The 27,775-nt window shown below is 34.4% G+C and overlaps 2 long non-coding RNA genes across 2 annotated transcripts; both read left to right on the top strand.

Annotated features, from left to right (window-relative positions):
• Window positions 1-62: 62 nt before the first annotated feature.
• On the top strand, window positions 63-27,712 carry LOC135118890 (uncharacterized). Its single transcript, XR_010277835.1, has 2 exons — window positions 63-951; window positions 27,540-27,712. It is a non-coding gene; the product is annotated as an uncharacterized LOC135118890 (long non-coding RNA).
• On the top strand, window positions 14,501-15,331 carry LOC135118935 (uncharacterized). The gene is made up of 2 exons (XR_010277872.1): window positions 14,501-14,945; window positions 15,119-15,331. It is a non-coding gene; the product is annotated as an uncharacterized LOC135118935 (long non-coding RNA).
• Window positions 27,713-27,775: the final 63 nt, after the last annotated feature.

Raw genomic sequence — 27,775 nt, 5'->3', positions numbered from 1 at the left:
CCTGGCGCCGACGATCGATCTTACTTTGCCAACCCGCGTTCCGTGCACGTACAGTCGAAAAAAATCGCGCCACAACCACCAGCCAATCAGAACACAGCTCCTCCTTTGTCAAATACCGCCTCGGTTTAAGCCACGCCTACATAGCATAAGTGGCGCCACAAGCCCTATACATGTGGCGGATTGCGGAACTAATTAGAGCGAGATAGAGGTACGCTGGGCCGTTCGTTTCTCGCACAATTTCCCCCAACCGATCATTAAGTGCTTAAATCCAACAGGAGTTGGTTGTGTCGGGTTTCTTCGGAGGGGTACGCTATTAAAATATCCACAAACATTATCTTTAATTGGACAGAATTTTGTGCTTGTGTGCGTCTGCGAGCGTGTTTTTTTTTCGAAGCCAGTGACGATTCTGTTTTTTCGAAACTTGATGACTGTTATCATTTGTGTTTAGTGTGTGGTGATCGCCTGTGATTTTCTATAGTTTAACTCGACGAATAATATGACTCGTTTAGACTCGATACAGGAACCAGTGTTGTGATTAAAAATGACATCGGTGACGTAATATTGGCGCGGCGAAAATCGAAATCGACTATCGACGAAGTAAAATTGGAAAATGATGCCACGTGCTTCGTAATTGCTGAATCGTAATGCATGGATCGTTAATTGATAGGCAATTATCTTTCTGTCCTGTTCTTTCTAATTGCTGGCAATAATAAATTTGATTGCTACGCCTTACTGTTCTAGTGCTGTACCCGATCCGTTACAAATAAAAAAAAAACCTTTCGATACCAAATTTTCGATTTTTCAAAGATCTTGAAGTGAAGGACCAGTGAACGAAAAGACCAGTGTAAAATATAGAAACTAAATAAAATTTTGTGTGACAATATTGTGGTGTTAAAAAAATATTTGTGAAAAAGTGATGCTGTGTGATATCGCGTGATTTCAACAAAAACCGTAAGTCTATTTAATTTTTATACTTTCATACATTTTAAGAGCACAATAATTCAATAATGTCTATTGAAAGCCAACAAAATTATTCCGAAAATTAAAAAAATATGTAGGAGCCCAAATAATTTTGGGTGCCAAAAAGTTTCACTCAAAATCACGTCATGTTGAGCCAAAGTTTCAAAATTAAGCGTTATTGCGAAAATTTTCGCACAAGCGATCGTTTTATTGCAAAGTAATTTAGGCCTAATAAGACGCCAATAAGAATTAACTGGTTTTCTAATTATAAAAATTAGTTTTAAAATTCTAGTTTTTAGGGATTTTTCATACGTTTGCTTTGAATAATTCGGGAGAGTTAAGGCTATGTTCGAGGTCCGCTCCTAGAACCCGCTAGGGGTCCTCAATGCATTAAGCTATTTTGAAATTTTATTTTTACACAAAAGTCTATTCAGAAATTAACTGCAATCAGTCGAAACGCTGTGACACACATTTTGGAAAAAAAAAATTTGATGAATAATTTGAGTAATTTTATGAAAAAAACACAAATACGTAAATTAGGACCAAAAGTTGTATAAACGAAATGATCTTTGAAGTGTGAACCATAAATTGGTCCTATTCCTTAAAATTAAAAATTGATAAAATTCCCGCCATTTTCGAAAATGATTTGGATTTCAATAAGTACGATAACTACCAATTTTCAATTATAGATATGTATTTGTTAAAAGATAGGCAATAACTCTTAATTATCAAAAGCCTTTCTAAAGAGACTCAAGAAGGCGTGGCAGAAAGTTATGTTTCATCTGTGTTCCTTTATTTTTTCTTCATTCTAAGATAAATCAATCCCATAATATATGTCAGCCTCATGTATCTTTGGCTTTTAACAACTTATTGTTCTTTTATCTTTTTAAGAGGCCATAAAAGTACTTGTCGCCATTAAAAAATTAACTTGACAATTTAAAGACCAATTATGCCAATATAAAGATCTATTTTTATTATTCTTACAGCTAGATTTCATATTGAATAAGTAGTCGCTTTGGACAGCATAACGTCAACTTTTTATGTAAATAGCTAAGTTCGAAACGTGTCTAGAGAAGAACTTCCAATAAAAATAATTTCAAATCAGTTCAGGAACTTTGCTAGCTAACAAGCAAGTGCTAGCTAGCAAGCAAACTCTTTCGTTAATGTAACGTTAATTCATTTCGTTAGTAAAAGTCTAGTGACAGAAGAGAACCGATCCTAGTCATCATTATCATCATCATCTCAGCCATAGGACGTCCACTGCTGAACATAGGCCTCCCCCTTAGATCTCCACAGATACCTGTTAGAGGCGACCTGCATCCAGCGTTCCTAGTAAAAAGTGTAATTTTCAATGTGGGAAAATAACCTAGAAATGTCAAAAATATTTAACGAGAATGTCGAAGGATCATTTTCCAAAGTCAAAGTTCGTAAACTTTCTGTCATAACGCTCACAGATGAATCACAAACTACATTGTTCTCAAATGTGAGTCTTTTTTCCTTTTGGTTTTCGAGAAATGCGGCGTCGGCGAATCCCTTTCATCGTAAAGGAACTCCCATTTAACTTCATCCGGATTGATACACTGTTGGGATTGAGTTTTACGATGTTCTGCCGATTATAAATATATCTAACACATTCGTTTTAGTAAAAAAATACGAAGAATCCCGTTTATTCATAAGTTTGTAACACTAGATATTGGTTTTAGATACTGTCAGATAGAGATTAAAAATCTATTACAGGTTTTGTAGATTTTATTGAAATATAACTTGTAAAATACGATTGCCAACTTTATTTATGTCAATTTGTTTTCATATCCCATCACTTTTTCGTAGATACAATAGTTCTAAAACATATTTTTTAATCATTTTTTATATTGATGACTTCTTATTTACCTAAATTATTTGGACTAGTAACCTAAGATTCTAAAATGCATATTCAAACTTTAGTTAGTGATTCTGTCAGTTTGTAAGCTTTCATGTCACCTTTCAAAACATCATGTCTAAGCTTCAGACCTCCCGTTGAGATACCAGCAGGTATCGTTAACGGAACATATCTCCAACACCTTTTTTCATCACATATTTTTATTAATAGAAAGATTTAAAAAAGTGACATTTATAAAAAATGGCGGCACTTTCTTTAGGCATTTCTTTTTGTGAGCTGTCAATGTCAGTTTGCGAAATGACAAAAGAGGATCCATACGCAATTTTTAAAATTTTTAAATATTTAGTGCACTAGTCCAGATTTCATGATTGCATTAATAACTTTTAAAGAGCCGATTTGTAAATGTTTCAATGCTTAATTCAATCGAATAAGTTCTGTCAACTTTTAAGACGTAATCAAAGTTAAAACCCATTTTATCTAACACCTTAGCTACAATATTATCTACAACTTTATCCGCATGAATAACTTTAATAACATTAGCAGGTTAATTCATATCAGCCTGCAAATGTCAATTGTAAATAATTAATTTTGCATTATCTATCTTGAGACTAATATAATAATCTTAGTTTATATGAAACGGTAACAAACAAGGTTATTTATCAATCATCACAGTATGATCATTGTAATTATTTTCAGATTAATAACTCTGGTTTTATGATTTATTTTGCTATATTTTCCTTGTGGTGCATAAAAACTATAGATAAAACGCACGCTCAGTTTTGTAGCAAAAAGTTTGAAATACTTTTGAATCGCTGCAGATAACTGGATTAATATTGGAGTATTGTTCTCTAAAACTATTCTTTCTTTTTAAGTAGTGCTCACCAACCTCATTGGTGTAAAATAAAATGTACTTTACCTATGTATGTAGGAGTCTTGTGACACGGATGAAAGGACCGGGTGACGAACCCTAGTTACAAAGCTTAGTATTAGGTTCTCGTTTTCCAAATCTATTATCTACCTATCTAGAGGTACATGATCTTCGAGTTCCTATATGTCATTTTTTCTCCTAATCCTACTTATCCCGCTAATAATTTAAAACACGAAAGTTTATATGGATGCTTGGATGTGTGAATGATATTTGTTCCTCTTTCTCGCAAAAACTACCGAATAGATTATAAAGAAACTTAGCATTAACATAGCTTATATATCAGAATAACACATAGGATACTTTTTATCCGTCTGCGCGAAGGTGTTCCTTCAAGAAGTTGATAAAACCGCTGGCAGAATCTAAACTCATCATAAAGAGAACTTAGTCTAAAAAGAGACTGTAGTTTCCACAGTTAACTGTAGCACTCAAACAGTTAGACAATACACTGAACTTTATAACACTGATTAAACACGTGGGTGATCTTTAACTTTTAAGGCATTTGATCCTCATAATATTTTATCGTCCCCATAGAAGGTTTGGGTGTAATTTGAAACGGTAGGTTATAAATGCGTAGGTTGCTTAATTCTTTATTAGTTTACAATTTAGTAGTTTATTTTGACTATCTATTAGGTAACTGCATTGTCTATAAGTAAGTAGATTTTGAAACAAATGACTTGAGAAAGTTCATTTTGGTCATGTACAAAAATTACGTCGCCATAGACAGACTTATGTATTTAAGTACGCTATTTCTTTTGGGTGTAATAAAATTATTTCATTTATCTAAGATGTTTTATTCTTTTTCTCTGTTTATCAATACTTTTTGCTAGTATTTAATATACCATCTGCATTACATTACACTTATTTAAAAATCTGATTTAATGCAAAATCATCTTCAAAATTCCGTTCGTCATCATCATCATCTATTTCCTCAAAATTTGTATCAATCAAGATGAATCCTTCAATCAATAAAAATATTAAAATACAGCCGATTTCACGAGTAATAACATGTAGTTTTTTATGGCGGCAATTATTGTTAAAAACACCGGTTTTATTCATAAGATCGAGAGGTTCGTTTTAATTAACTATTCTCGGATTTTGACCTATAGTTCAACTCTTGGCGTTGATACTCTTTCGTTGAGTACCTATTTGGGATCATACGATGGTTAGTTGTCTATGCTATATGGAGTTTATCATTGAGTGTTCTTCTAAGACTAGGAAATTGAGACTTAGGGTCAGACATCTACGCTAGATATGATTCTTGCTAATATGATACATTTTGATGCAAAAAAACTTGTGAAAGTAATTATGTTACGTTGTTACGCCAAACTAATGAACTAATTTAAACGATGATTGATAACTACATTGTCTAGCTAGAGCTAGAGAAAAGACGTAGGCTTCTTTTTACCCGGTTGCGGGAAATGGTTCATAAAACCGTAGGGATCACAGTACACAATACTTCAACAACATTATATAACTTTTTAGTGTGTGTTTGTCAGACTTTGACTGACTAGAATGTACCATGGCCGCGGTAACTCTTCGAGTCATCATAAGACCCCCCTATTCTATCATTCACCTATTACATTCGTCTTACGTTCATTTGTTAAACATTTGAGACGCGTGTAGACTTAGGACCATTTCCAATATGCTCTCTAGATATCTGTTGATTTGCTAACTAGCCCCATACAAGTACTATCAAATTCCTATCTCTACTTAGCAAAACAACAGATACGATATTGAAAACGGCTGTTAGTACGTAGTTTAGCGTGTCTAGTAGTTGCCGACGGGTCGTGACGTCTTATAGCCTTTTATGGACTTCTAACTTCCATTCATTAAAACTATTACGCAAGAATTTTAAAGATTTCGTTACCACAGGATTTATGCTAGAATAAAGTGAAGTAGAATAGTAAGCCAACCTTCTATAAAGACTGATTTGGATTATTTTTACTTGTCTGCGTGACACAAAGAAAGGTATTGTGTTTAATACTCAATACATTTATTGTCCTCCATATGTTTTATTAGCTTATTTTGTGATGTCTTTGAGAAATGGCGTCGTGAAATTGTTGGCTACTATACTTAACTATACTTTCGAACCCTTTGGGGTTCCAAACCTCGGGTGGCAGGAACCGAATGAGCAAACCCTATTAAAAGATTTATCTAGACGAAAGGCGGGCCACTACCTTAGTCAAAGGATAAGCATTACCATCCAGCGTGCAAATGCTAACAACCTTTTCGGCACAATCCCAATTGACAGCGACAGAGAGCACAATTTTGACGCATTCTAAAACTAAGATTTAGATTTTTTTCTAAGTAATTGTGTTATAATACTATTGTAAATAAAGTACTTTAACTCCTTTACTTATAAATAAATATCGTAACCCACTTCATATCAAATTCTGTGTCTATCTCTTCGCGTTCACAGTCCAATCAATAATTTACAAGTGACCCTTTCCTAGTCCTAGTTAATAGTTGTTTTACCATTCACACATTGATTATTATCGTTAATACACGTTTTGAGTTCGTCTATATTATTATTATTACGTACTGTGTGGTTTTCGACACCTGGTAAGTGGTTTTTGGGACTTAAAATCGGTGGTTGTGTGAGAAATTCAGTTTTGAATTTATTATTTAAGGGTTTACTCATAGGTTTGGGAGATAAATGGTTATAAAGACGATTTCAGTGTGCTAGATCGTATACCCATTTATGTAAGGTGATAAATATCAGATTACGTCTCTAGCCATGAGTGCAGCAGTTGTCAGACTCTTACTAACTAAAACCTGCTACTGTTTCTTCTGATTCTTTGTGTACAAAGGGCCGCTTAAATTCTTTTGAACAATCCCACAGCCGCGGCAGGTTTTGGACCTTAGGCATCCTACATAGTTGTATGAGGTAATTCTAACCTAGGGTGTATATTTTTAGCAAAACGCTGATCTTGGGACGATACCAGACAGTCTGGTCTTTACATTGAACCAACAACAAAGATTTATCACGAACAAATATACCTTCTCATCTACGAAGCTAATTCCTTCTCTGAACGACAAGAGGCATGAGCCCGGTAGCAGGACAGCAAAAAGGCTGATGATGATCAATATTATCTTTCCACTATCAGTAAACACAAGAACTATTTAGTAGATACTATCTACGACACACAAAAACACACACACTTGAAATCCTATTCAACATGGACAAAAAAATCAAGACAAGTCAAAATAAGCTTTAGTAAAAAAACAAAATTGACATACTTACAATCTGATTCCCATTGATAAACGTCAGTGGCTCCTAAATCAATAGTTTTAGTCGATTATTTTGTCGATTATTCGAGTTATCGCGACTAATCGATGTCACTTGATGTCTTATTCGATTGTTGACATGACATGTTGATATTTATGAATATGTTATGTTGACAGTTCTATCGTTTTGTGAGCTATTGTGCGTTTTTGGGGGTTATATTGATCTTTAGATATGTATTTTTTTCGGCAGTTGGGTGTTGCTTTAGGTGAAATAAAATGTACTCGTATCTTATTTCACATGTTAAAATATTGAAAAATAGCCCACCTTCTTTGTTATGTTTAGTGCCAAAATACACAACATACTTAGGTACGTATAACTTTATTAACCAACTGGACAAAAATTAGGTATAAAACTTTTATCTAACATTTTTTTGGTAAGATTAAAAGACTTTCTAAGTATATCTTGGACACCAATGGCTGATAAAAAGGTGAAGGAAAACATCTTGAGGGAACCTGGACTATATAGTCTGAAAACACCAACCCGCATTGAGCAAGCGTACCGTAGCGTAGTGATTAGGTAATGCTCAATAATTCTCCGTGTGAGAGGAGGCCTGTGCCCAGCAGTGGGACGATAAAAAGGCTGTAACAGTAAGGTTTTAAAAAGACAGATGTCTGATAGAGAACAATTAGATGTCAGAGTTTTCTAACTCTGACGATGGGGGTTCTTAGGTGTTAAAAACAGCAAACAGCTCACTCGATCATAAGATTAATGCACATACATTTCTGTGCCTCCGTCTTAAACCAAAAGCACATCTAGTTACCAACAAAACAAAAAAACTATTCTACATCTAAAATCCTACACATTCCTCACAAAAAACTGAAAGAATTCCACCACATACCAGCTACATACACGTTCATAAATCCAAGTATACTCATTAAAACGATGGCGTAACTTCTCTAGCACGCAAACATCAAAATCCATCTTGAAAGTCGGCCATTGTAACAAATGAACACAATTCTAACGCCCTGTCAATTCGGCTAGACGTATTACAAAAAAATCGCCATTATAGTACAATTAATGACCTGCCTAACGAATCGTATTAAATTAAAGAATTTAATTGACACACCACAGTAGCTCTTTATATTAGTTTGTAGACGTTTCAATCGATTTTAGTGATGCGCTCCCGTTGTCTATGCGATTGTTAGTCGATTTTTGAATCGATTTAATCAGCTTTGATGAATTAAAATTTTATGAAAGTCTTTTTGTTTGATTGATTGGTTATTTTTTTATTGTGAATAAGTACATAGTTGCAATATAAAAGATGAGTTAACAATTTCGCAGACAAAAGCCAAGTTTAAGCAACTGCATATTAGCTTTATTTTAACTAAAATCTTACTTAACAATCCTAATTCTATCCTAGCAAATCACTATATTCAAATCTAGTTACTGTCAGCGGTTTTATCCGCGTCCCGAAAACACTACTTCACACACCTAGATAAAAAGTAACAAATAAGCAGCCTCAATAAATGGGATATCTAACACTGCAAGATTTTTACAAATCGGATCAGTAGTTCCTGACTTATACTCTGCCTAATGCGTTTTAGCAAACAAACTTCAGGTTTATAATATCTATTAAGTACAGATATTTCACCAATCAAAACCAAACGTCTCATCTATTAAATCGACTAAAACATCGACTAGTGTCCCATCCCTAGCTGCGCGGGAGCACCCTACGTAATTACCGCGCTTTCCTTTTAAGGTTAATAAGACAAAATGGCGCGTTTGACAAATGATTTATTAATGTCGTTCGAGCGAATGTTAAGTCTTAGGGCCTTTTTTAAGGGAGCCAACGTGCTGGCTTTATTTATTAGTTCTCACCAGTTTTTGGAAGAGTGTTTAGAAATTAAAGTAGAATGTTGATAAGAAGATCGGAAGTTAGGATGGTAATACTTGAAGTTAATAAAAGATGCTAAACGACCTCTAGAGCAAATACTAAAACTACTAACTCCTGACTTAAAAATATAATACCTATTAGTTGCTTACTTCTTCCTTTGGTGCAGCAGGTACCAAAAACGTAACGCTACTATGTTTCTTTAACATTTCTTAGAGTTTTAAAGTTGAGTAACTAGAAAGTTAACAGAGTTCGGCATTGCTCTCGTAAAAATGATATCAAAAACGCGTATGAAACTATGTATATCATTATATGTAGAAAATCATTACAGCATGATGATTGGATTAGATAAAGTTACGCTAACTTTCAAAGATAATTTATAATACTTCGTTTGTGCGTATTCTGAAGCGTTCATGACTTTAGGTTTCAGTCTAAAAATACTATATGAAACAATAAATAAAACAGATTATGCAAATTATTTCAACAATCAATACCTATTTATTTATTATTAATTTTAATTCAAACTTCAAATTTTGGACTAAATAAAAACCCTGATTGATTTAAAAAATTAAGGCAATCTAGCATTTAAGATAATAAAAGATTTTTTTGAAATAACGGAACAGGGAATTCAAAGTTTGACATTTTCAAATTCGACCTCTAAATAATATGCTGCATTTTGAAAAGGAAATAATTTGGCTGTATCTAATTGGATGGCAGACTAAAACTCATTTTTAATCGTGATGCGTTTGATGCATGCATGAAAAATTGTGTTTTGGCATATATATTTTACAGTTACAAGGTTTATTTTTTCAACCCACTCAAAAGGATTAGATATTTGAATATTTGGTTCTTTTAGGATCTTTAAAATTTCAAGCTTAAGTAGTTTTGGCGTGAAAGTACAACAGACAGACCTTGCATTTATAAGTTACCTAAGTATATTAGTAACGATTACTTCTTTTTGTTAGTTTCCTTGTGAAAACTCTGACATCAAAACGAGTGTAGATACATACTTGCGGCAAGTTGTACCATTGATTTATAACGATAACCGAAAAAAAATCAAGTAGTCAAAATACAAATGGGGGACAAGCATACGGCTGGTTATGTTTTGATTATCATTATTATTAAATGGTGCAACTGGGTCTTATGTCAAACTCAAAATAAGCACACGTACCTTTACACAGAAGACAGTAGGTACTTAAATACTTAAAACTAAATCCCCTATCACACAATCCAAGCAAGTGACTTCCCGGCTCACAAAGGCAATCAGAACTCACTAAAAGAAACGGCCGTGTATCTTGCAGTGCCATCTCACGCGAACGCACTCACGCCATCTAGCGGCTACTAGGAAAACGCTGATGTATATCTACCGTTTCTTTGTCATGTACTGATAGAAATCATAGCTGCGTTGCTTGAAAAATTAAGGGTTTTGTTGTGAAAGGTGGCTGGTGGTTAAGTACCAACCTACCTATTATGTGAGGCTACCCTGAAGTGGTCCGTGGATGGGTGAGCTATGTGTGGCTAGTTCCTCCGTGTTTCGAAAGGCACGTTGAATTGCTGGGTCATGGATGTCATTTGTACATCTCTGGCAGTCGTTTTGAGTAGTCAGGAGTACGAAAGTCTGTCAACTATTCCTAGGCTATGAAGTAATAGCGTGATGGCCAAATGTGTTGAGGAGCTCAGAAAGGCAGTCGCTCCATGTAAAAAAGTGGTAATAAGCTGCATCAGGTGAGATGAAAAGCACTTGGATATAAAGTAGCGTCCTTTCTCAGGTTCTAGAATATCAGTTTACCAAACATTTAATCAGTTGAGTAAGTAGTTTTGGCGTGAAAGAGCGACAGACAGGCAGAGTTACTTCCGCATTTATCGTAGTAATAATTAGTATAATTTTTTCAAGTAAAGTTCAGTCGACTTAATTTTGAGTCAAAACATGACGTTTATAAACTCAGACCTACAGTTAAACATTAAAAGTTTAAATAGAAAACAAAAAAATACCAATACAATACAATGTTATCCCAGGATTATGTTACTAACTATGTTCAGACACCTGCGGTACAAAATGTCACTTAGCTCGAACATATTACATATGATAAGTACCGATACTATTTAATCGGATTGGACAAATAACTATTACATACAGTTGTCTGTTTAAATTAGCTTTTGCAGGGCTGCAGAAAAAAAAATAACTATTTGAATTTATTTGACCAGTTAGTATTCCACCAGCGAATTTTTTAACGTATTAAAATAAAGTGTAGCCTTTATATTATTTTGATTTATATGTCAAGTTTCACCAGAATCTGTTTAGCCACTTTCGCAATGAACTGACAAATATTAATATACTTAAATAGGAAAAATAAAAAAAATCTTTCACTGTTAAAAAGCTACACTCTTCCCGAGTAACATAGTATGTATGTATGAGTAGGTATGTATTTCTTTGAGAAGGGACAATAGAATAGATTCATGTAAAAAATTTGAAAAAAGCATACTTTTTGCTGATAGTTAGAACAGCAGTAGAACAAAATGTTTGACAGCTAACTTTACACCGCCGTAACAAAGTCTAAAACTATTATTCATGTTTGCAAATACAATTTCTCATTAATCATTCAAATTACACATAAAAAAGTGGAATATCCAAGTGCCTACATTTCAACTACAATGTTACTTGACAATAACAATTATCGACTACACATATCGATAAATTCATCATGGCACATCCCTACCAATACGTCAAACTATGTAAACCAGGTGGCAGAAAAATGTAGTCACATCTAACGTCAAAAGACAGTTGACACTATTTAGTACCATGTCATGACAGTATCAAAAGGGTCGTTTTATTTGCAATGTTGTGTAATGTCAGAATGACATGCGCACTTACATTGTTTAATGTGAATTCTCTTGTTTTACGACTTATATTTTACGTTTGGTTAATTTTATTGCATGATTATGAAGATTCGTAATTTTATTGCTGTAAAAAGTAACGATACCTGTAGATGCAGGTATAAAAAATATATAGTTTTACTCTTATACTCCTAGCTTTGGGCTGTCCGGGTAACTGGGTTGAGGAGGTCAGATAGACAGTCGCTCCTTGTAAAACACTGGTACTCAGCTGCACCCGGTTAGACTGAGAACATCGTTGAGAAAAGGCTGGGTAGATGATGATGCTGAGAAGAATAAAAATTATAAGCATAAAGATAATTTGTGTTTAATAAACTCCAAAAATCGTAATGAAACTTCAATTGTATCTATATATATTTGTCCCTCTTTTACGCAAAAACTACCGTACAATCAAATTATTATTGAACGTGACAGTAAAATAGCTTTTAAATCTGTAATGCAATATAACATGCAGGTATGCTGTCCTTAATAATGCTTCAAAAAGCAGTTCTTTCAGGAAGCAGGCAAAACCGTTAGTGCAAAATGAATTGTTATTGTAATAATTCTTAAAAACCAGCCAAGTGCGAGTCGGAATCGCACACGAAGGGTTCCGTACCATTATTTAGAAAATGAGCAAAAAAAAAACTTTTAAGTCAAACGGTTTTAACTTATGTGCACTGAAAACTAGAAAATAAAAAAATAGTTACTTACCTGTCAACCTACGTAGGTGGTCCCGGTCATATTAACCTAAAATAAAAACGTGGGGCCCATTAACTGTTGCTGTAGTACTTTCTTCTAGAGGTATAATAGGTGTGGATTGCATCGACTTACTATAATCGTAACTGGAGATTTTGACAATCAATAATCAGCCGTAGCGGCTTCACCAGCGAACGCCGAGCTCATGATCTACCAAAGTATAAAGATATGCTTTGCCATAGGTAGGATTTCAGAGGGGCCCCACGTTTTTATTTTAGGTTAATATGACCGGGACCACCTACGTAGGTTGACAGGTAAGTAACTATTTTTTTATTTTCTAGTTTTCAGTGCACATAAGTTAAAACCGTTTGACTTAAAAGTTTTTTTACCGATTTTTTATTTTCTAGTTTTTAGTATTTAATGAAAATGCCTACCGAATATTCCTCATTCTATCTAATTCATTTAGTGCATCATTATTACACGGTCTCTTACCTGATAATTTATTACAATCTAATTTTTCAAAAAGTCAATTTTTTTAACGACAACAAAAATCATCAAGTGACCCCTCCCTGGGTCAGCAGCGGTAAGGAGTGCCAGACTCTTACTGACTAAAAATAGTTATGTTTCGTCGTAGGCCTTTTATGTACCAGGGCCACGGTAACTCTTACGAACAATCCCGCAGCCCAGGCAGGCCTTGGCCCTGTTGGGCCCTGCTGGGGTTGCTGACAGTATTCTACTTGTGTAGCCCTTTCATTTGATACCCATATTAAGGGGGTTGTGGAAAAATATGTAATCCGCCATTTTGTGCCGGCGGCCATATTAGATTTACAATGTTATTGATATTACTATATTGTATTGTCATCGGAATTAAAGGTGTATACAAAATTTCAGATTAATCGGTAGACAGGAAGAGGGTGTTTAAATTACTAAATTGGACCCAAGAATAAAACAAACGGGATGAGCTAAATAAAACCGTTTAAAAATTGTTCTCAGCCATTTGGTAGCGGCGGCCATCTTAGATTTCAATTTTGCATAGTAAATTGTATTCTACTTGTTGAGACCTTTCATTTGATACCCATGTTGATGGGATTGATAAAACCTAAGTTATCCGCCATTTTGTAGAGGCCGCCATCTTGGATTTGAATTTTATATAGTACATTGTATTCTACTGGTTGAGCACTTTCATTTGATACCCACATTGACGGGATTGATAAAACCTACGTTATCCGCCATTTTGTACCGGCGGCCATCTTGGATTTGCAATGTTATTGATATTACTATATTGTATTGTCATCGGAAATAAAGGTGTGTACCAAATTTCAGATCAATCTGACAACAGGAAGGCACTGAAATTTCAATTTCTAAATTTGACCCAAGAATAAATAATAAAACAAACAGGGTGAGCTAAATAAAACCGTTTAATAATAAAAAAAATTACGTTTGTTGTATGGGAGCCCCCCCTAAATATGTATTGTATTCTAGTTTTCATAGTATTTGTTGTTATAGCGGCAACAGAAATACATCATCTGTGAAAATTTCAACTCTCTAACTATCACGGTTCAGGAGATACAGCTTGGTGACAGACGGACGGACGGACGGAGGAGCGAAAACAATAGGGTCCCGTTTTACCCTTTGGGTGCGGAACCCTAAAAACAACATTTCTATGGGTGCCGTTCAGTACAAAATACGAATCAACAAGGAATTTATTGTCCATTTTGAAAAGGCAAAGAAACATCAGCTTTGCTAATTGTTAAAACTCAATGAACAATAGAAAATAAATCTAAGTTTATTTCAATGAACGCAAAAATAAACGTTATTTTCATAGACAACGCGTAAATGACACTCTGTAATGAATTGACACCATAGACACTACAGGATATCTTATCTGTGGTTAAGGATCTATTGTTTTTTAATTTTGATTTTATTTATTGTTGTTGCCTCAATTATAAGATTCCTTTTATAACAACATACAAAGGAAAATGGAAGATATCATAGTTTTATATTTCTTCTAGACACTACATTTACCCTCTTATTATAAATCGCGGTATCAAATAAGTATCGGCTTTTGTACTACCTTTAATCCACCTTTAAGTACGACCTTGAAAAAACGTTATTACAAAACGCAGTTTATCGCAAGTCCTATTACTATCTGTAGTACAAAAGATAAACCATCGAGCCCCCTAGTTTAACTGCAGTACTTAGTCGACAAACGTCAAATTCCGACATTATTTACTTTTGAGGTTATTTGTTTTGTGATGAAAAAAACGAAAGTGGATATAAATATGTGTGATTTGGAATACTTGGATGTGTTAGAATACTATTGTGAGTGTCCGGGGACCCAACAGAATGCGTCATCGACAAAATCTCTTCAAATTACCTGACGACAATTTTCGATATAAATAACGATTTACGTTTTTCGACATAATAGTCAATTGAATGCATGATGATAGTCCAGGATGATCCTATGATGCTCAACTGGGCTCGCCATAAAGTAAGTAGCCTTTACAGTGCAAGTAGGTTGCCAAAACATCCTAATTAATTGTATAAGAGTCAATGTTTTTATTATGGATGTTTGTTTATGTTCCACGCATAAACTACCACATAGATTTTGATGAAACTCCGAAAATATATCAGATTATCATACAGTCTATTGTTTATTTACAGATTCAAGACTATTTTGGCGTTTTGCACGCCGTATCTCTGCCAGTAATATGCAATGTTTGGAAAAGACTGGAAGCTTGCTAAAATGTACAAAAATGCCTAGATGAGAAAGGGAACAAGATTGTGTGATGAAGAACAGTGTCCAACATGTATCAGTGCATTTGACTGTATAAATAGACATCGGAATAAAATATAATTTTCTACTTTTATGTTGTTTCAAATGTTTCATTTTCTTTTGGTAATTTAATGCACACGATATTCTGTGTGTAAGTTATTGTGCACTTAATTTTGAAGAGGTTCTAATGAGATGCACAACGCCTTATTTAATCATTTAAATCGGGATGAAAATAATCTAAATTATTTCTAACCTAAAAACAAAACATAACTCGGATACGCGCGCTGACGTTCCGTTATACGCGCAAACTCGATAGTTGTTTAAAAGAGAATAATTGGATCATGTATATCGTTAAAAGATACTAGAAATATAAAATTACCTTTAAATAATAAAAAGTAATATTTTCAACTGCAGAGAATTTTTTTTTATTATCATAGTTATTTATTTTTCATCAAAATAGACTTAACAAAATAATGTAAAAAGGAACGGCGCATAGAAATCGGAACGATTGAAAGAATGATTTAAATATTTGTTGCTTATAATCTGTGGATATTATTTGAACCATAGACAAATCGAAGTACTTAACAGTCTTCTCTTAGTCTACGTTTTGTAATAAGGATGTCAAGACTATCGTAAGTACCGTAACAAACCAAGACGTCTTCAGTCGGGTTTAAACCACTACTTGCAGCAGTTTTTATAATAAGAGGGTTATTGTTTAAAAAGATTTTATTTTTATTCATACTATGTTAAGCACTTAATTGCTTAAAGGCTAGATTTGTATCTAATCGAGATAACTTTATTAATTCAGATCTTTATAGCCGCCAATTACATTCAAAATCACGACAATATCAAAAAACACAATTAATACTTTTCAGTTTTTCCTTTACAAATCCAAGTAAACTATTTTTCTTGTAACAAAAAGTGTCATGGAATTGTAATGACGTTATTTTTTGCTTTAAAAGATTAATTATTATACAACAATGACTTCGCGCCCTTTCTATTGTGGCGGCCATTACGACTAGCTGTCAATGAGGTTAAGTCCAAAATGGCGGACGCGACACGCGACTCTGTTTACTGATTTGCCGCGCAAATTAACATTATATTATTTATCGTTGGGGTTGGATTTTTATTGGGATTATAAGGGTAGATTTTTGGGAATTCGACCCTAATGTAGTTGGGAAAAGGCTAGGCAGATGATAAGGGGTAGTTTTTGGGGTTGATATTTAATAGAGCAGGATTTCTTATACTTTTTTATGTAAAGGTGAAAGACGAAGATGAATAGACGCGGAAATAGATCCGTATTCTTAATCCCGATGTTTTATATTTTTTCTATTGACTACAATAGTATATTCTTGTGGTTTTTTAACTTAAGGCGAGGAAGTGGTCAACAATAATTCCATAACCGGCACGCGCATCTAAGGCGCCAAAAGGGGTCGGAGCGTCTGAGCGGGGCGAGGATAACAATACGCGCGCTAGCTTATAACTAAAAGTCGTAAGCGACAAAATGGTTTTGTAATTTTAATATTTAGAAATGATAATTTAATAAAAATTCCTACTACCATTTTAAAGAGTATGTATATACTCAACTACTAAAAAAGTTAAGAGGCTTAAATCGGTCCCGTTTGCCCATAATATGTGAATCTCTTTTTAAAAAGAGGTATGTTTGATATATTTTTCTCTGTTATAAAAGTTACCTAATCATGTTTCTACAACTAACAAAATAAGGCTTATATCATGAACTTTCAGGTAACCAAGTTGTATTTTGATCCGTTTTGTATTTACTGAGAAAAATTGACATCCTTGGCGCCAAAAATTCCAATTCGTCCTCTTAAGTCTCTTCTAGAAACGTAACAAAGTCGTCTTTTCAGAGGGCTGTTAACCAAAATGCAGTTCTCCTGTCATTTTGTAGAATCTAAACCATTTTCTCTTCCCTCGAAGATATCTTTATCTAATCCTCGATCTATTGTAACAACATCAGTATGCAGATATATGCATAGACAGACAGAGTCAAATGATCTAACATGGCTAGCTATGTTTAAATTATGTCTAGATTTATGCTAGTTGACATCTCATCCGGGAGGCGTCTGAGACCAGCTTGATAGGCGTCAGAACTAGTTTCGCTGGTATCCTTTCTAATATTCAATCTTAGTATTATCGGTGGAATATAGAAACAGGGAAACAGCTGCAACTTTTTACGTTGATAATAATTCAGAAGTAAGTATTAGAAGTTGTCAAAGTGTTGTCAAGTCGAGTTGATCATAAGATTTTTATGAAACGACAGAAGGTGTACAACGTAAAATCGAAGTTACTTTAGTCGGAAACAAAACAGCAACGGGACAGATTCATACAAATAGTTTTCATAATCAAAGAGCTATATTTACTGAACTCCCGATAAATGTAAAAAATATAGTTTAGCATTTAGTATGTACGTTTATGAGTTCATCAAAAGCGTTTGGTATAAATCTTTGTAGTGTTATATTAATGAGATCAGCACTTTTCTTTGATTATTTCATAATTTTTCCAATCCAAGCTAGATCTTACCTAATTCTGACGTTATTAAGTCATTTCTCAGTAAACCGTGCATCAGAGTCTGCATTAATAGTTTTTACAAAAGCAATTACAACCGTTTTACCTCAATTGTCTTCTAAAACTAAGTTTTTTTCGTTTCCAACTCCGTCATCATCATCGGGTTTGTTTCTGACACTTTTTTGAACTACGTCCGTTCGTGTTCAGTCAAAGTTTTAAAGGTAAAATCTTTGTAAAAAGTTAAATGTCGTGTTTCATTTGTCTTCAAGTGATTTGCCTTGAACTGATTGCTTTAGCGGATAATGGCCGGCTTTACGTCATACTAGTAAAATATTGCATATCATTTACATGGTATTGCGATTTGGTCAAAAGTATTAGATTTAGGAGCGAGATAAGTTTGGTTTTAGTCGGATTTATGTATGAATTGGAGTCTTATGACATTCATTTTAACGTCTATATTTAAATGAAGTTGCTCTACTGCTTGAAGGCGCTATAGTTCTTAATGTGTTTTAAAGTTATTACCATCTATGTACCCTATTTCCTAAAAGTCTATAAGTACCTACTCAATTCATTGGTCTGATATATTAACTCGATTCTTAGTACCTATGCTTCATCAACATCATCATATCAGTCTATGCATGTCCACTGCTGAACTTAGGCTTCCCCCAGTAAGCGTCAACCATCAAGGTCTTGGGCAAGCCTGTATCTGTGCTTAGTACAAGGAAATCTGTTCTATATTTATGCGGAATTCGTCATCATCTTCTACGATTTCGAGAAGTGGTATATCTTCACGACTACTTTCATAATAACTGCAACAAACAAACGTATCTATTACAGAATTGTATGTATCCATTTCATAGATATTTATACTTCTATACTATCTTTGTTGTTTCTTTCTCTGATTTCTGAAGAGAAGATTTTTTTGTTTCTTTGTCTGATTGTACCCAAAAGGCTCCTTAACTACCGAACCGATTTGAAAAATTCTTTCACTATTGCAAAGCTACACTCTTCCCTTATAACCTAGACTATGTTTTATCCCGGTACGGGCAGTAGTTCCCACGGGAGGCGAGTGAAACCGCGGGACATCGGCTAGTTTCATACAAAAACAGAATCGCGTGCTATGCACGGTTTACGTTATACGATCAATAATATTAGATTCGTCATGGTTTTTGAAATACCGTTGCAAGAATAAAATTCTTTTTAACTTGTTTTTTTTTCTTATGTGGGTTTGGCTGTAATACACTCTTTTGCAAAAAAAGCGGGCACTTATGCGAAATCTTAGTTTTAAGGACTTTACGTATACTTCAAAGGATTTTAATGATTGTAATATGTTTCTAGCATCATAAGAGTTAGCGAAGCATGCCTGAGAGTGTATTCTAAATTTGAATTTTGTACAATTGCTAATAAATTGGTAAAACCCTTTTTGGACTGATTGCTGGCAGAAAGTTCGTCGGTGTTTTGAAAAGTTCTTGAAGTTATTTTTAGGAAAATGATAATGCAGTTTTAATTAATGATTAATGTAATTTTATGTTAGATCAAAACATTTTTGAAAAAATATGCGTATTTGATAAAATTTTCACTTGCTCTAAATGGGCTATACAGATAATTGATTGCAATGTTAAGAGTTTCGGTATTTTAGTGTAAAGCGTTCTATTGTTTAGATTTTGTACCCACGTGTTTTAAAATATCGCTTTTCCATAATTAAACACTATTTAGAGGAGTATCAGTACTTTTGACTGCGACAAAACCAATTTAAAGTAACCAGTGCCGATCACAACTCGTCTCCTATCGGACTTTGACATTTAAAAAATACCAAATTTTGTGATAATTGTTAAAATTAACCACATGAAAAATGATGAGGAGGGTTAAAGCTATCTAAAAAGTCAAATTGTTGCCGCGTTGAAGCTCTCGATAACTCCATAGGTATCGGGTTACTAAACGATGATTTAGCTGAAAGGGAGTCAAGAATTCAAAATTATTGGCCAAACATATGTTTCTTAAGAAATGAGCAGATAGCCAATTATTGTTATGATTTAAGCAGGGAAATGCTGTAGATGTCAGAAAATCTCGGTGCAGGCAAGTTTATTTAATAAAATGTCCGTGAGATGAAAACACGCTATTTGAACGCTCAGACTCATAGATCTTCAGAGGTCTACGCAGTTTCCCAAGAGACCAAGTTGTTTAAAAATCTGTGATTACGAGACCTTAAGACCTCGTGCTCACAGTCTATGCGCTATTTTCTGTAGTTTGTAGAATTTCAAGACTTTTAAAATGTCAAAGTGATAGGAGACGAGTTGTGATCGGCACTGCTTACTTTAAATTGGTTTTGTCGCAGCTCAAAGTACTGATACTCCTCTAAATAGTGTTTAGTTATGAAAAAGCGATATTTTAAAACACGTGGGTACAGTATCTAAACAATAGAATGCTTTACACTAAAATACCGAAACTCTTAACATTGCCATCAATCATCAGTATAGCCCATTTAGAGCAAGTGAAAATTTTATCAAATACGCATAGTTTTTCCAAAATGTTTTAATCTAACAAAAAAGTACATTAATCATTAATTAAAACTGCATTATCATTTTCCTGAAAATCACTTTAAAAACTTTTCAAAACACCGACGAACTTTCTACCGGGAATTAGTCCAAAACAAGGTTTAACCAATTTCTTAGCAATTGTACAAAATCCAAATTTAGAATACACTCTCACGCATGCTTCGCTAACTCTTATGATGCTAGAAACATACTACAATCATTAAAACCCTTTGAAATATACGTAAAGTCCTTAAAACTAAGATTTCGCTTAGGTGCCCGTTTTTTTTGCAAAAGAGTTTAGTTTTTAGTATGATGGTAAAAGGTCTGTGTCCTAGTTTTTTAATGATGCTGAGTTTAATTGTCGAGGGATATGTACATAACAATCTTTAGAAGTTCAGCTATAGAAGATATGATCGGAAAAAGGATCGGAGGAGGAGAAGACAAGTTTATAAGATTACAATATATTCCCAATTATCTCCAATCTCTAACCACATTTCCTTATTTAAAGAAGAAATTGCAACTAGAAAAACTGGACGCATTTCTTCGAATCACAAAGCATATTAATGAATAGCAACGAAGAATAATAAGTCATTACTTACAAAGGGATATTGGAAAACGTACATTTATATACATGGCACACTTTGTATTGTTGTAAAGGGGGTATTTGTTTTACGCGTATCAGGAGTGAGCGAGCGTTTGTTCGGGGAACTTAGGAATGGTTTATACACATGTAATGTGATTAAGATACGGGAAATGTAAAGCCTAAGCTACTTGGGATTGAGATTTAGAGTTACTATTGTATAAAGTAAAGCGTTTTGATAGTTTGTGTCAAAATCTCCATCCAGTCAAATGATTTTGGTGCGATGCGCCCGCGCCGTGGCAACGTAGATACTCTTTCAAAAACTCCTTTTTCTGCACTTTGAATCGCCAATCTTGGTTCCACCTCGAGCAAAGTTGGTTAACACTCACTCTTTCCTTCACTGTATACAAGTATCTTCTCTATAACAAGAGATCGTAACCCTTTAGGGGACACTAAAAATACTGATGATGATGAACTATATCAAATCATTAAAACAACACAACAATCAAACAATGCAAAGCCACTAGCGTAAAACAACCACAATCCTAACATAGAAAAGTCTAGAAAAAGCCTGAATTAATAAAAAAGACTGCCTTAGACTCCCTAGCTAACCCATCCTTACATAATTACCAGTCTAGGTCAGAGCTGGCGCCAATTTTTTGCAAAGAAACGTATTTCATAAAACCGACGACATTGTTACCTTACAAAGGGAATATATTCATTGGTTATTCAATCAATCGTTTCACTTGATTGATAATTTTACAGTACATTGTACGTTTCTGCTGTTTTTTTAATGTTCTATTGTTTTATTTTGATACTTGGTGTTTTCTGCGGTTTTGATCGCGTCTTGAGGGAACTGAATTTTGTTTTTATGTGAAAAGTAGATTACATACCTATATGTTTTTTTGGTTTGTACGCTATATTAGTGTCAAGTTTCATCAAAATCTTTTGAGTAACTTTTACGTGAAAGAGAAACACATCCGTAGGTACATCCAAACTTTCTCATTTATAATAATAGTAGGACAAATAATATAAATTCAAAAAGACTAGGGAATATAAAATGTGGGAATTTTCGATTTTCTCCTATCGAAAGCTCAGCTGTCTAGAAAATATTTAGATCAACGGTCATGACTTTTACTTTTTGAAAGGATGGTGAGGTAGAAAAAGAAAAGATTGATAGGCTGAAAGAGGACATGAATAAGAAGGAAGTGAATGTTAGAAGAGAGGAATGGAAGAACATATAGTGCCGGTTCCACATAACTTGAGAACAGGACAGGAATAAGAAAAAGACTTTTACTTATTGATCCTTTTTGACTTTTCAATAGCGTATCGAAGGACCAAAATGCATCCTAGTAATTACAAAAAGGTCCTGGTTTCCGAGAAGCAATAACAACCAGTTTCCCTCATTTTAATTTTATAAGATACGCTAGAAGTTCGCAGCTGTGTGGCTCTGCGTTGTTTTTTGATTGCCATCCTAGATCTGAGGTATTTTCGACCATGAATATGCATCGGCTTGTAAATTGTTATCATGCTTGACAGCTGTTTAAGGATAGAACAAAATAATGTTGTCTTTAAAAGTAGCTTGGAAAGTGTCTTGAGGTTTTTTTGTGAATTCTTGATAGTAAATGAATTAATTTGATGCAATGGTACGATATTAATTGTTATAGAATAATCAGGGATCCTTCGAATTCTTCGATATCTCATCATTATCCTCCGAGCCTTTTTCCCAACTATGTTGGGGTCGGTTTCCAGTCTGATCGGGTGTAGCTGAGTACCAGTGCTTTACAAGGAGCGACTGCCCTATCTGACCTCTCCAACCCAGTTACCCGGGCAACCCAATACCCCTTGGTTAGACTGGTGTCAGACTTACTGGCTTCTGACTACCCATAACGTTGAAAAAATATTGTCAGCCAATAAACTATACAATGAAGTGGTTAAAATAAGGCATTTTAATAATGACGATAAACTCTAAGATAGGTCTCATAATTTTAAGGTTATCGCAAAATCATGTGTTTGCGACGAAGTATTAATGAATTATAATTATTTATCCTACGAATAAACAACAATAGGGTAATTAGATAGATATTATCATCTATGATAAAGAATATGATTAGGTATTTATGAATCTTTGCGTTTTTGCATCTCTCGATTTTGCGTTTGGAGTAAGTGTGATTTAAGATGGATTATCTAATATTGTCGTGAACTGAACTGAACTTTCCGATGCAAGGATATACCTATCACATTGGACTATGGATCTATGGACTTTTTTTGGCGGGAAATCATCAAATGACCCCTCCCGCTGTGGGTGCAGCGTGAGGGAGTGTCAGACTCTTACTGACTACAGCCCACCATGTTCCTTCTGCAGCCCACAGTGTTCCAGGGCCACGGTAACTCTAACACAAAATCTCAGTTTAATTATTAAAGTTAAGACGCCGATATCCTGTACATATCAGTCATACTTGGCCACAATTAGACCAATGAAAATCAAATTCAAATCAAGAAAAAAAGACGATCGCACTTAAAATTTCATTCACAAAAATTCGTAAATCGCATTCAAAAAACTATTGGACCGTGAGCGATCCTCTAATGAATACTTAATACACTTTATGGGGACCCATTATTTATGGCGTTTTTCCATGGGTTCCCATGAACTTTTGTGTCGCGGATCAGTGGTTTTACGTGCCCTGTGTAGTTAGTAAGAAAATAATGGCTAGATATATCTGGAAGTTGATCGGACAGGGATAAATTGATGAAACGTGTTCAAATTTAATGCAACGTATTTTTTAATGTGGGTTTGAAATCTACGGTTTTTGTGATGGTCTAGATATTTTGTGGTAAAAAAGGGAGAAATTGTCTTTATATGCAGACTAAACTGTCAGCCGATATATCTTCTATAAACTAACTATAAATAGTTGATCCTGTATCCGACTGACAGTTTCTGTAAAAAGTTCGTGAATCCAGTGAAACTAATTAAGCCTGATGCCTGATCGTTGTAATATGCGCACTACTATTCATCTCCATACTGATTTATGAGCCCAATCAAATTATCAGCCGACTAAAAGTTTGCTGTGAGTGGCGATTGGTGTCTAGATCAAAATCTTCAAGTATCAATCATCCGTGACTTTAAGTTACGCTATTGTGATAAACTAATTAAAATTCTCAAGAGTGTCCGACAAACCTTCATCATTTCATATTTTTCTATATTTATTTTATCATCATATCTACAATCTGCAGCCTGTATTTTACATAGGTCCCAGACTTTACTCATCATATTCCGTCATAATATATTCTATCGCTTTATCATTCAAATATTTATTTTCATTACTTTTACACCAAGTTAATCAATTCAAATGACCTAAAACTGACCTCAAACTTATTCAATCACCACCCTCCGCTCCGTCTGAATATCACCAAAAATCTTAACAAATTGAATTCTCCAATTCGGCGTGATAAAAATATTTTTCAATAAAACTCTACACCAATTAGTTATGGTTAAACATTGTTATTATTAACTTGAGCAATCAACACAACGGACAAACGAACAAACAAACAAAACAAAAAACAAAACGATTTGACCCGACCTTTGGCGGCGCCGGCGCAGTCACTCGGAGTAAAAGAGATGGACTTATGAAGAATGTTAAGGGTGTGAAAGGGAGAGCTGATTAGTGTGTAGGGTTGGTACTAAAGGTGAAATTTAATTTGGAATTTTTGTTTGATGAAGTCGTTTTGTAGTTAGAAGAAATGAGGATAATGTATGATGTAATGTACCTATATGGTTTTTTGCTAAAGAAAGTTGGTTAGAGGGATGTACAAGTAACTATGTTTTCGCTTACAACATACCTAATGTGCTAGTTCTCGTTCATGTGCTAGAAATACATAGTTTCATTAATATAATACATGCAATGGTTTGACAGTTTCTTCATCTTTCAAACAAGAGAGCAAACATGCCTGCATTTATCATCGTGTTTTTACAATTCGCTGTTATAATTTTGACAATTCGATTTTGATATATCATGATATCATTTATTCTGCTTCGAATTTCTTTTTCATACTATTAATACTCTTTTTTATTAACAAGTATATGTTTGTCTATCTCTATCAATAATTCCCTTTTAATTCGCAAAACTGGCGTTCAAAAACGCATTCATTGAATGCCCCCGTCGCAAACTGGTGCACCGCTGCACTTAGCGTCAATCAAATAGAATGCAACGCGGTTGTTTATAATTCTTGCACTTCAAGCCTTTGTGGGTATTACGGCTTATAGTTTTTTTGATGATCTAATGCTGGTTTTTTACTTTGGAATACTATAGAGGTGCGATTTTTTTATTCAGTGGTACAAAAATGACAACGGGATTATTACGTATATAACAGTACTTATACAAACCTTTGACAGTAGGTATTTATATAATAGTTCAGGAGTGTGTTTGAAGGTGCTTAACTCTGAAACCACTGGGCCGCCGCTATTGAAAAAATCCTTCAGTATTAGATAGATAGTCCATTTGTCAAGGCTGGATATAGGGTTTTTCATCAGTGTCCGCGAAATACTTCTAATCGATAGCGGACACTAAATATTTCGACATAAAACTACTGACAAACTATCATCTTCAAAACAATGCTCTAACTTGAAAACTTCTAAATCGAAATTAAATATTGATCAACAAACATACATTATTAAATCTTACATTCAATAAATATACCACAAAACTTAAAAGTCTAGGCAAATTATGAACCAAATAAAACAATTAATATTAAACCTAGCATTCTCGCGGCAGCCCTATTAGTAATTAACACGAGTATCTGCCGAAAAGGGTTTTTTTCTTCCTAACATGATACCATTTGTTTTAACTAAGCCCCGTTGCCAGTTACTCTGGTGAGAAACCTTCATGATACTATGGATTTTTAAGTTTTTTTAAAAAGATATCTTTGATGAAATACTCCATTCTTATTAGGACCACACATTTTGTGTTATAGATGGCGCTATGTTTGACAGATTTAGGTGTATTTTGACGTTTGTGAACTGTCAATTGTCAAACAGAATTTATATTGAGAAAATCCTCCTTTTTGGGAGGTTGGTTAAAAGTGGAAGCTATTGTAATTTCCAAAGCATTCATTGACAATTGTCAGGTTATCGAACATTCAAAACTCTTTTTTGTTATTGCTTAGAATTTTCAATGAGTAATTAATGACATTATCAACAATCCTACTTATATTATAAATGTGAAAGTTTGTGAGAATGTATGGATGTAATATGTTTGTTATTCAATCACGCAAAAACGGCTGTACCGATTTGATTGAAATTTTGTGTGTAGATAGGTGATACCTTGAATTAACACATAGGCTAGGTACTTTTTATCAACACACCACGCCGGCGAAGCCGGTGGCGGAAGCTAGTGTAAATATATTATGAAACTTAGCCCTCCGCTGCGTCTCTCTATCTGTTCGCTATTAAACTCATAAACCGCACATATTTTTATGCAGTTTTCGTATTCGATAAGAAGAGAGAGTTCAAGTAGGTACTCTGCAATTCCTTATGAAGTCCTGCAGGCTTTACAATTGCAACCTTTTTTGATCGAAGATGCACAAAATCTTCACCAATCAATACAAATACAACGAATACAAATAAAACCTTGGTAAATGAGAACGAATGGTGTTTGTCCCCCACACAATGTCCACTTATTGGTTCAATTGACCGTAGCGACTAAATTGTTTTAAAGAAAACCCACAACGTGTTGACCTTACGTGACCCCGTGGGAGAGGGCGGGCTTTTTCGTATATTTTTATTATATTTTTTAAACTAAGTATAGATGTTAGAAGTAGTTTTGGAAGGTAAAAGGTTCAGTATTGAAATATGTGAAAGATGTTTGGGGAATTGAGGTGTTTGGCCCGAAAAAAATGAAGCTGTAGTTCTAACAACTTAGAAAAAAAAAGTATCATAGGGATGAAGAATTTCTAGGCCAAAGTACTAAAAATTCGCATCATACTTAGGTGATTTACTATTCATAAAAAAAGTTTTATTTTGTTACATTTAATATGTGTATAATTTTAATTGTTGAATCCGGTTAGACTGGAAGCCTATCCCAAAAAAACGGGGAAAGGCTTGAAAGATGATGAATATAAGTATAATTTTGATGGCGACTGCTCTTAACTTGATCTTCTATATTAACTGTATATTTTTGGCTTTTCATTCTCTACATAATTTCTAAAGTCATTGTTTACAAGCTATAAAGTAAAAGTCACATTTACTCAAAGAACCCTAAAACTCACAAACCGTTACGGCTGATTGCTCGCTTCGAAATATGCGCAAGAGTCGATTTGTTGATTGTTTTCATCATGACTGGGTTTTATTACTTTATTTTTAGATTCTACATGCATTGCAGTTTGTTTTGGAATGTCCAAAAAGATAGTTGAATTAAATGTGTCGCTTTCATTTTGTAAAGCAAGAAATTTTGTATTGTATTTCGGGATCTTTTTACAGTAATCGGATAAAATGTAGGCTATATATTATTCTGATGTCTTAGCTATAATACTGCCTAGTCTAATCGAAATCCGTTAATCCATTCGCTGGTGAAGAAGTAACAAACATGCACACTCGCAAACGTTCCGTCTTAATATGTTTCATGTATGTATATTAGTGTGATTGTTATTTAACTCTTTATTTCTTTGTTCCAGGCTAACCCAGCGGCCCCCTACACAAAAAGACCATAAAATCCCTCAAAATTACTCGAATTCAATCCCCCAACAGCAAACCAACCACCCTGAGTTTCACAGATCCGTTTGGGCCTCCCCAGTCTTCGGACGGGGGGGGCCCATCCACTCCCCAGCCGGCCCTGACCACCCAAGACTCCATAGACCACCAACACCATCATTTAGGGGGCTCCCAAACCCCCCATGATATCTCAAACTCG

The sequence above is a fragment of the Helicoverpa armigera genome, chromosome 27, assembly GCF_030705265.1.
Source record: "Helicoverpa armigera isolate CAAS_96S chromosome 27, ASM3070526v1, whole genome shotgun sequence".
Lineage (NCBI taxonomy): Eukaryota > Metazoa > Arthropoda > Insecta > Lepidoptera > Noctuidae > Helicoverpa > Helicoverpa armigera.
This window is presented reverse-complemented; position numbering and strand designations above follow the sequence as displayed.